At 38.0% G+C, this 10248-nt stretch overlaps 1 long non-coding RNA gene across 2 annotated transcripts; it reads right to left on the bottom strand.

The window, feature by feature from the left end:
- Positions 1–7895: 7895 nt before the first annotated feature.
- On the bottom strand, positions 7896–9485 carry LOC116161568. 2 transcript variants are annotated; one of them, XR_004143413.1, is made up of 3 exons: positions 9263–9485; positions 8810–9169; positions 7896–8687 (listed from the first exon to the last, which is right to left on the bottom strand). It is a non-coding gene; the product is annotated as an uncharacterized LOC116161568 (long non-coding RNA). The 2 variants fall into 2 exon arrangements; XR_004143412.1 differs by lacking the exon at positions 9263–9485 and having other exon boundaries at positions 8810–9235.
- Positions 9486–10248: the final 763 nt, after the last annotated feature.

Genomic DNA, 10248 nt, shown 5'->3' with positions numbered 1-10248 from the left:
CCGGTCTCGGGAATGTAAATCCGACTTCGCTCATCACCGTCATATTCGACCAGATAGCCAACCCTTGCCTTTAGATCGATTTTTTGCCTCTTCTCTGCAGGAAGATGAACATAGCATTTGGAACCAACAGTACGTAGATGTTTGATCATATGGCGTCTTGTCCGCATTTGGGGATTTTCCCACTCGACTGAGGACTTAGGACAACAGTTGGACATGGTGGCCAAGAATTGAAACCGGAATTATGGTTCAGTGGTAGACCGTTGGACTATAAATCCGGAGGTCGGTTGTTCGAACCTGGGTTGAGGTGAATTTTTCATCTGTGGCATAGATGGGAATTACCTTAGACCAGTTTCGATCATTCTGCCGGCTACTCCGAATTGGGTTTTCCTGCAGTTTTCCTAATTCGTAAGGTAAAACCCGGAGTAGTATAGAACAACTTAAGATCTTCTGCAGAGGCACCTCTAAGAAAAGCATGTAAAAAAATTGGGTGATACAGGAGATCAAGACAAGCACTTTTTTCCAAATAAACCGAGGGTCCAAGGTGTTTCGTTTGGGAGCCACCCTCAAAGAAGTGGTGAAATTTGGATTTCTTCTTGAATTTTTTTCTCAGCAACCATAAGAGTTACAAAGATGGGAGCACGTCAAAATTGTCGAACAGTTTTTTTAAATAACTTTTCAAACAAAAGTTGTATTCATTGGGATTGGGCCTTCGGGTTACAAAATGTCCCCCGTCTACTAGTGAGTGATCTAATTTCGCATGTAGTTAATTGAAAATGTCGCTAATAACAAACAAATAACGAAGCGACAACGCTTCTCGATATCGAGTGTTCAGCAAAGCTGGTCGACTTCAGAAATGTAAAGGTGCAGTCATAACTTCGGGTATGAACTTTGGGTCGGAAAACCGGCGCTTCGTTACAAGGTTGGTGGTGCACCCGTAGCTTTGGGTGCTCCAGAACCTCTGGGCTGCTTCTTGGGCTGCGTTGAACCAGACTCTGGAGTACTTCCCTTCGATCTGAGACGCTTGGTCCGTGACGTCGGGTCGTCCCCCTGAGTCTCCGGCCCAGACACCGCCTTAGCCCAGGGTCCCTTTGACCGGAGGCTTTACTCTCGAGTCGGCGCCTCCTGCGGCCTGTAACACAAGCCGTACAAGTTTGTGTTGTTAGAATATATTTTACACTTTTACACAACTCATTTGCATATACAGAATTAAATAGTACTTGTAGTTATAGTTACAAGTATATTACTTGTAACTCGTAGACTTTTTACAATTGTATAGTTTGTGTTACAAGCCCCTGGTCTTCGCCTTATCTGCGCCAATATTATTCTTTTTGCGAATAGCTCTTCCACCACCTGGTTGTTGAATAAGGCCCTGCGTTAGACCCGTCCTCTCTTTAGTCGAGCCTGCCTTGTTACCGGGCCCCTTTTGAGGGCTCGGCTTGTGGGCCCCCCTGACGAGGAGTCCAGAAAGGTTTGTTTGGGTTGAAATCGTCCATACAGTTCCCACGAGTAGTGCGGAAATGCGGTCTCACCTGGGCAGGGCCGCTTGCTCAAGGCTTGGCTGCCATCCCCTTCCCGAAGGAAACGAGCCACACTCGGAGGTCACCCGGTATCCGAGGGACATCGTTATCGACACTGCACCCCAGTGCCACGCAGTCTTCGGCACACCTATTTCTATTAGAAACATATGTAGGTATTATCGTCGTTAGCATAGCTTTCCCCACTGGTTTCATCTCTCATTTTAATTATGTGTATGCACTAAACAATATACAGAGTGGCCCAACGATAAGTATACAGAGGGCTTTTAGGATATTAAATTTAGAAATTTCGAAAAATCCTCGAACACGTCAATTTTGTATTCGAGGGGGACAACTTTTGGAATACAAATCTGACTTGTATGTAAATAATTATAATTTTCACATGCGATATCATAATGGGCCATATTAAATTGACACAAAGAATATTCAGATTTAACAGCAATAAAAATAGGTACGTCTTCACCAACCTGCAAAACAAATAATGGTGTTGTTGTCTGTCGATTAAAATGGAGGATTGATTGGGACATACATATAACTAAAAAATGTCAAATAGTGAAACTCCATTAAATAATAGACGGGGCAGCTCGGCAACGTATTCTGATATCTGTAAGTGAAAATGCAATAACTGTCACAGTTTCAAGCAATATTGCAAGCGGGTTGCACCGATGTGGAATATCAAACATGACATGCATATCCATGGCAACCCGCGACACTCCGGTAGATATGAATATTTCATAGAATACATTTTCATACTTTATTGAACGTGTCACCTCGGATTACGAACAATATACCTGTCCCACGTTTATATTTTCCGACGACCAAAAGCAAAACAGCGGCAAGATAAGTAAAAGAGAGGCTTCCGTTTTAAAGCTAGAGAATAACATCTACATCCATGTCTACGACTTTGTTCGTCTCGTTATTATTAATTTTAAAATCAAACTCGCCATTGATACGCTCGTGGATACCGCATAATTAAAATAGATAACCCAGTACGTCATCGGCACGATCAGGCCTATAATTTTCTTTTTAGTATGAATTGATCCAACGGAAATAGAGTTAACTTTGTTCCATTGTATCCTCGAGCTTTATTGCTTTTCTACCTTGTTACTTTATACGCTTGTAATTTCTTTATGCAACTGTCAAGTGCTCGGTCTAAGGTTATAAATCATTTTCCGACTTCACGATATTAATCGATTACTCACTTAATTTAATTAATAAATATTAAACGCTACATTATAACGATTAAAGAACGTGAATAAGATTCTTTTTTTGTAAAAGAAGAAAAGGTGCGAGTCGTATACGTTGTTTAAATCTAGAGATACACGTTTCGCTTTACATAAAAAAATATTTCAAGTGCGTAAAGTTTAGAATTTTATATACGCAATGTGGTCGCGAGAGGCCCGAAGTTCTCGTACCCCCTTAATCCCTCGGAGCCTAGTTATTCCCAAGGTAAAACGCACGCGGCGCTTGATAGATGATCCTTTCTTTTGGGCGCGATGCAAGGGATCACTCTAATTGTACCGTACCTAATTATTTTAAGTTAAGCCTTCACACAAATATCCAATGACACTTTTTACATTATTATCTAATTGAGACGAACGTGGGCAGGTGCCGCAAAATTAGGAAATTAAAAAAGAATATTTACTTACCGATAATGATTTATAATTCTCTTTTAAATGTTCACTCCCCTTTTTATCTACAAATTATTTCTCACATATTTATTGTTCCATGGCGAATTGGAGATTGAGAAATGGACAAAATAGTCTAATACCCTTTTCACGCTCTCTCGATTTTATAGTTTTTTTTTAAATAATTGTGCGTTCGCCAACTTTTAATCACGTTTATCACATGGATAACGTTATGGTTACGACTGTGACGTGGTGACAAGTAGGGATTTATGCAGTCCCGCGAGGGTGTTGGCGGATTTCCGCTCTACGGAAAGCTTCCGTAGTCGTATTTTATACCTCACTATAGGACAACTCGGCTTTGATGTTGTAATGCCTCACTATAGAACAGCTGAGCTTGATCCTACTACTTAATATAGGACAGCTCGCAACAGAATGAATTCCAGAGCGTGCGCGCTGCCTAAAAGTGCGTATTCATATACGGAACGAATTCGGGGGAATGGATTCGTCCAAATTCTCCCGCTCTCAGTGTGTTGGGAGTAGTTGGTACCATTGGCATTGGACATGATATCACTTTTGCTTTTGTCGTTGAAATGGCAGATCGAGCTTTGCAAAAAATGTTGATTTGATTGCTACAATTGTTTAAATTAATTATCTAAGCGTCTTTACATGAAAGGGACGGTCCAGTACTCTCTTTAGGTAAAATTATTTTTATAGAATTCCTCTTTGTTAACACGTTTCTTGTAAATTTATGTTATATGATTTAATTTAAATTACATATCTTTGTTTTACCTATATCGCAATCCGCAATTGTCGTTAGTTTATCGTGCCGTTTATCTTTACCAACGCCTTGACGAATTGTTCTGCAATTGATTTCGTGAATACAACGTTTAATACAGTTTACATTTATCTTTGCCTTTCTCGGTTGGTTAATTTATCTTCCTGTCTGTAAATGAGGTTAGGTTAAGTTATTTAGCTTCTACGTAAGCAGCTGTGCTGAACATTTGCATTTAGTTAAGTCCAACCCCGCCCAGAACTGCTCATTTATCTACTGTTTTATGCAATTAAATATTACTTGTGTATATGGATTGTTCAAGACGAAATTGTTTGTAAATACCCATCGGTGCCCGAGGATTCACAATGCTTGTATTCTTAGTGGAAGTGGTGTTTCCTTAAATACTGGAGACAACAGAAACGCTGTTGCGACGTTTGAACGGCCTGTACATTTTTTACGCTAAATTCCCGGACAGTCAGCCCGATTTATTTAAATGAAGACGCAGTTTGTCATTTTTTATATTTTGTGCAGCAGCAAGTTAACCAAAATTGTGAGAAGTTTATCGCGTGTTGTCCGATTACGGAACAAGTTTTGTCAAGTTAACAAAGCAAGAGCAGTAGTGCACAGAGAGCTTTAGATAAGGTTCTCTTCTTATTAAAAGTCAAACATTTCTACCATCCGAACAGCCACCGAACATTTATCATCTTATTTAGCAAGCCCGATTTTGTCAAGTGAGTTAAATGCGCCTAGTATCGCATACCTTTTCCGACAAGATTATTTGGAGTATTAAGAAAAAAACTATAAGTAATTTTAGATTTTTATTTACTTTAATTGTCGAGCGGTTGCGTGCGGGGTATGTACAAACAAGTTTTGTAAGCTTTTCTTTCTTTCAGGGATTTTGTTTTATTTCATGTGTTTTGGAATAAATTTTTGTCATTGTCAATCAATTGGGTGTTTATTCGAATCCATTGTGCGACCCGTACTAGATTTGTTGATAAACTTTTATTTGAAACTTTTTGTTGTGCTAATGGAAGCACACACAACCCAATAAAGCTCCAAACCTTGATGGTTGTTCTTTTTTTAAGTTACATCGCAGCATAAAATTACGTTGACTAGCGACACATTTACCCCTTGTCATTTTACCTTTCCGAACCTCCCCAAGATCCCGATGGACATCTAGGCGCCATAAAAGTCTATTCATCGGCGATAAAACAACTAAGGCGGATGTGACGCATTCTTTCCCTGAAATATGACGTGTCTGTCCTAGAAGATTCGGAAGCGTTCGGGAGCACTCGAGAACATTCTAAAAAGATTATTGTTTGCTATATAAGCAAATCGAATTGAATGTGTTTCAAGTCAGTTCCAACATCGATAATGAAATATTAGTGATAAATATGTCGCGCTCGTGTTTTGTTATAAATTGTGAGTGATAAATATTAATTTACTGTCATAAATTTATCGTAAATTAAATGATACAAAATTATGTTCAGCTTTCTTAAAGAAGTGTTTACCACCGCCATATTAGATATCACATCTAAGTCAAATACTCTATTTAGCTCTGCGTCCGATGCCATTGTGACAACAACCGATCTTTCACTTTTAATTTTCTATCGGTATTTAAATACTCCGCCGGTTGAGGTGAAATACGGACCCTTGCACGTTTTATTAGTGCAGAAAAATAATTACAACAAATATTACACCAGGAGCAATATAACAATTGCTAAGAAAGTGAAGTGTAAGCACTAAGCAGACCATTTCAACCTGGAAAATTAAGTCTACGTACCGTATTTTAGGATAAGAAGGATGTGTTCTTGATTTTTGCCTCGTGGTGGCACAGTAAATGAATCACTTCTACCTGCATTAATTTTTAATGAAGTCGGGCTCTATCGCTTACCGCGGAACATCCGAAAAAATTACTATATTTTGAACCACGCAGTTCCGCTCTTTTAGAAACTGAGACTGAGCCCTACGACAGCTCAAAGAGCAATATTTAATTTTCTCTTCGAACTCACTAATCCATTCTACACCTCAGCAAAAAATTTGCAGTTTTTTATCAATATCAGGATGTGATTCAGCTGTATCGTATAGTTTGAAAACGGCCGTATTGCATTGACTGTCAATTCATGCAGCGAACTTGGATAATAATAGACTAAATGCAAACGCTTGTTTTTCAATATTACGGTTGCCATGTTTTTGAAATATTCGTGGTCATCACTGGTGTGCTGTATTCCAGTGGCGTTGGTGGCATCACCGCAACCTGGACTCGCTGGTATACTAGTTCCGACTATCCCGAGACATAATTTGTTTAATGGGGTGCTATTTGAAACCTTGAAAAACTGTGACATTTGGCGAAGGTCTATCAAAAATGTTCTTCTTTCGATAAAGTACATAAAAAATTATTTGAAAGTGAAAGAGGCCTTAGCCTGTGCCTCAATTCAAAACTTCAATTCTTCAATAAACTAAATGGTATTCCCATTTCCATTACAAGAAAAACGTAAGTTTGATACGCCACTGGAATACAGCACGCCACTGGTAACCACAAATATTTTATAAACGACGACGGTAATTGTGCACAATTTTATTTTCACATTTTTCGATATCTTTTATGGAATTATGATCCGAGGGGTCTTATATGCTACACCCTGTATAATAAATGCTTTAATTAATGTTTTTTGCCATAGTAATCAGGGCCAATTTATAATAATAATAATAACCATTTATTTACATTCTTGTTGTAACAGAAACCTATAACCTATGTATAAATGTAAATGTAAAAAAAATGTCCAATGAAAATAACTAAAATATCATTTTTAGCGTCCTTAGGTGTAACGACTAAGTTAAAAACTTGTTGTCACTACACCCCAAGGTGTACGTAGATAACGCTTTTTGAACCGATCACAAGTTGAGAGTGATAAAAAACAAAGAGTTAGTGTAGAGTATCCGTTAAAATAAATAAATCTGTGATTCAAGATGGGAGAAATTATTGTGGAGAAGTTCTTTAATAAATTTGATAAACGCATGATATGAAATTGTTAAAGGGAAAGATAAATTTGTGTAGATTAATAGGTAATTATATAGCTTTTGAGTATAATACAAGAAGTAAGATTGACCAACTTTTTTCCGTATTTTTAAATTATACGCCAAATTCTTTATTTTTGTCCTTGTATCGTAATTGTGTTGGGGAAAATTTAACTTAAGCCTATTAATATTTTTATATATAAATCGAGATACCGAGAGAAGATATAGTTGATTGATTGTAAAAAGGTTGGTGTCCTTGAATAACAATTGAGAAGGGTAACGTGCATGTTTTTTAACCATAATTTTGATTATTAGCTTCTGTGCCACCTCTAACTTATTTAAGTATTTGTGAGCTGCCCCACCCCACGCTAACAAACCATATCCCAGCACAGATTGCACAACGCCGTAATAAACAATTTTTAATGAATTTTCATTGCAGAACCGTTTTAACTTTCTAAACAGATAAACATATCTCTTTAGTTTAATCACAAGTTGTGTAATATGATGGTCCCATCTTAGGTGTTTGTCAATGGTAACACCAAGATATTTGATGTGGTCCCTTTGAGATATACTTAGAGCACAACTACAATTAATCTGAGAGCAATCTGATTCATGGATTTTTATGTCATCATCTATTGTTTGAAATTTGTAAGAGTGAAAGGGAATATACAGAGTTTTGGTGTCGTTGAGAGACAGCAAGTTTTGGTTTAGATAACGTACGAGTACAGACAAGTAACACGATGTGGATTGTTTGACTTGTTCCCAAGTATCTCCCACCACGTACAGTACAGTGTCGTCCGCAACTCCGCATAAGAGACTATAGTAGCTCGTTCAAAACGTAAATTAATTATGTCGTTTATGTAGAATAAGAACAGAACGGGACCTAGGATGGAACCTTGGGGAACTCCACTTACCACTTGTTTGGGACTACTTAGGGTACCATTGATTACAACCAAGATATATTAAAGATGGTAGGATGACTCGCCGCCATTATGTAAGACAGAATGCGGCGCCAGTTAAAATCGCTCCCTAGATGTCGCCACCCATCCCAGTGTACTTCACAAAACTGTCAATTTATTCTAACACGTCATTTAAATTTGAATTAAACCATCAAATATGAGAAAGTGTTTGATTTGAGACCACAATACGCCCTTAACTCGTGATACATCTTTACTTCGAGTTCCTTCAGTATGTAATTGAAGCATTTCGACTTTTTTTTTAGTCAAAATACCTACTTAGTGTAAATGCAATAATTACAATTCTTGTTTTGTAGATTGTCATAACGCGCAGCTTCTTAAAAATATGCGTAACTAGCAAAATTGGTCTCATTAAATTGTTGACGTTGTTTATAGAAAATTTATTTGTAAATATTTGTAAAAAATGTAACAGGCAGTTTCCCTGATAATAATATGGAAAAAGGGTCTATGTTTTAACGCATCTGTATTTTAAATTTCCATGGAAAGTAGAAGAGCGACCACTAAGTAATTGTACTCGGCATGAGACCCAAGGCAAGGAAGCTGTGCAGAAGTGTAGTGTAGTTGTGTTTCCCCACACATCGTTAGCATCGACACCTAATACAATTCCACGTCGTTGCCTACGCAGTGATCTGTCATTCTTCTGAAGTCCGAAGTTGGTCGTTTTGCAGAGGCGTTAAATGGGAAGATGACTAAGGTTAGGATAAGCCACAGTTTCCTACTCCCGTTTTGTAGTTCAGCCTCCAGCACTGCCACACTCCTGGAACAGAAGTTGGTTAAAATTATTGCACTAGTCCCCTTCTAACCAGCATTTAGATCCTGGGAGCTTCCGAGATTAAGTTATAAAATAAAAAGGTAGGTTGAACAAGTCGGGTCCCCTACCTTCCATCTTAACAGTAATAATGTAGACTTTTGCCAGTTCCTTCAATCCCCATCTCAGCAGCCGAGAATCTCGCTAATCAAACAGGCAATAATGATTTTGTGTCAGAGGTTCTTACAGCTCTCGGCATGATTGCTTACACCGTAGATTGTGTAGGTGAGGGTCATTTGATGCTTATCTTAATATAAGAAGGGCGGCTCCTGGTTTGTTCACATATGGTTTACATTGATCAATGACTTGTTGACTTCGCTTGATCCAGTAAAGCTCCGACAGCTAGACGGGGTGAGAAGTCTGTAATGCAGGTATTGCGCTACTATTTACTGTGATAACGAGCATCCTTTTTAGTGGAACCCCTCAATGCTCTGTAACTTTGAACTTTAGCAAAGTGAACAGTGCGATGTGCAAGTTTGCTTGCTTATACATCCGATTAGTACCTACTTGTCTATTTTATTTACCGAAATTGTTTGCAACAATAACTAGGTATAACACACTGTAGATGCCAAACCACACCAAGTCGCTAAGTAAAAAATTTTTGTACATAACATCATAACCTAAAACAATTTTAATGACATTAAGTTGAAGTACACTGATCACCCTGGCGCCATCTATGGATTGAGTTTACCTAGCGCCGGATTTGGCGTCAAATTTTACAGGTATAAGCGCGCCTACCAGTCTCTATATATCTTGATTACAACCACTTGCTCTCTATCCGCAACAAAACATTTCAGTAACGACAAACACACTCCACGAATCCCGTATAATTCCAACTTTTCAAATAGGATGGAGTGTGAAACCGTGTCGAACGCCTTTGCAAGATCCAAAAAAACAGCTATTGAGGGTTGTGAAGAGTCCACAGCCGTATAAATATTAGAGAGTAACTTTGCAAGTGCGTCATCCACTCCTCTTCCCGTCCTAAAACCATATTGATTGTCAGAATATACCTCGTGACGATGAAGGAATGATTCAAGTTGAAGTTTTAATATATTTTCAAATACCTTCGATATACAGGACGTTAAAGAAATCGGACGAAAATTACTAATATTACAAGGATCACCACCTTTAAATAGAGGTTTAACTATTGCGGTTTTTAGAATTGTAGGGAAGTAACCATCAAGAATGCAACGGTTAAACAGTACAGTTAGAGGTTGAGCTATTTCTGTTATTACATTTTTTAACATCAGTGATGTTATGTTATCTATGCCGGAAGAAGTACTTTTTTTGAGTTTATTGATTGAAGACATAACATCATTTGCAGTAATTGGTAGGAAAAACATAGAACTTTTATTTGGAGTGATGTTATGATTATGATAGTCATATTTTTGTAACTTGTCAGCTAACAATTTCGGGACCTTAATGAAGTAGTCATTAAACATTTCAGCCATAACTATTTCGTCGGTTACCGTTTTCCCATTTTCGTCCTTTATCATGTGATAATTGGTTT

This window comes from Photinus pyralis, unplaced genomic scaffold (genome assembly GCF_008802855.1).
Source record: "Photinus pyralis isolate 1611_PpyrPB1 unplaced genomic scaffold, Ppyr1.3 Ppyr1.4_LG1, whole genome shotgun sequence".
NCBI classification, from domain to species: Eukaryota; Metazoa; Arthropoda; class Insecta; order Coleoptera; family Lampyridae; genus Photinus; species Photinus pyralis.
This window is presented reverse-complemented; position numbering and strand designations above follow the sequence as displayed.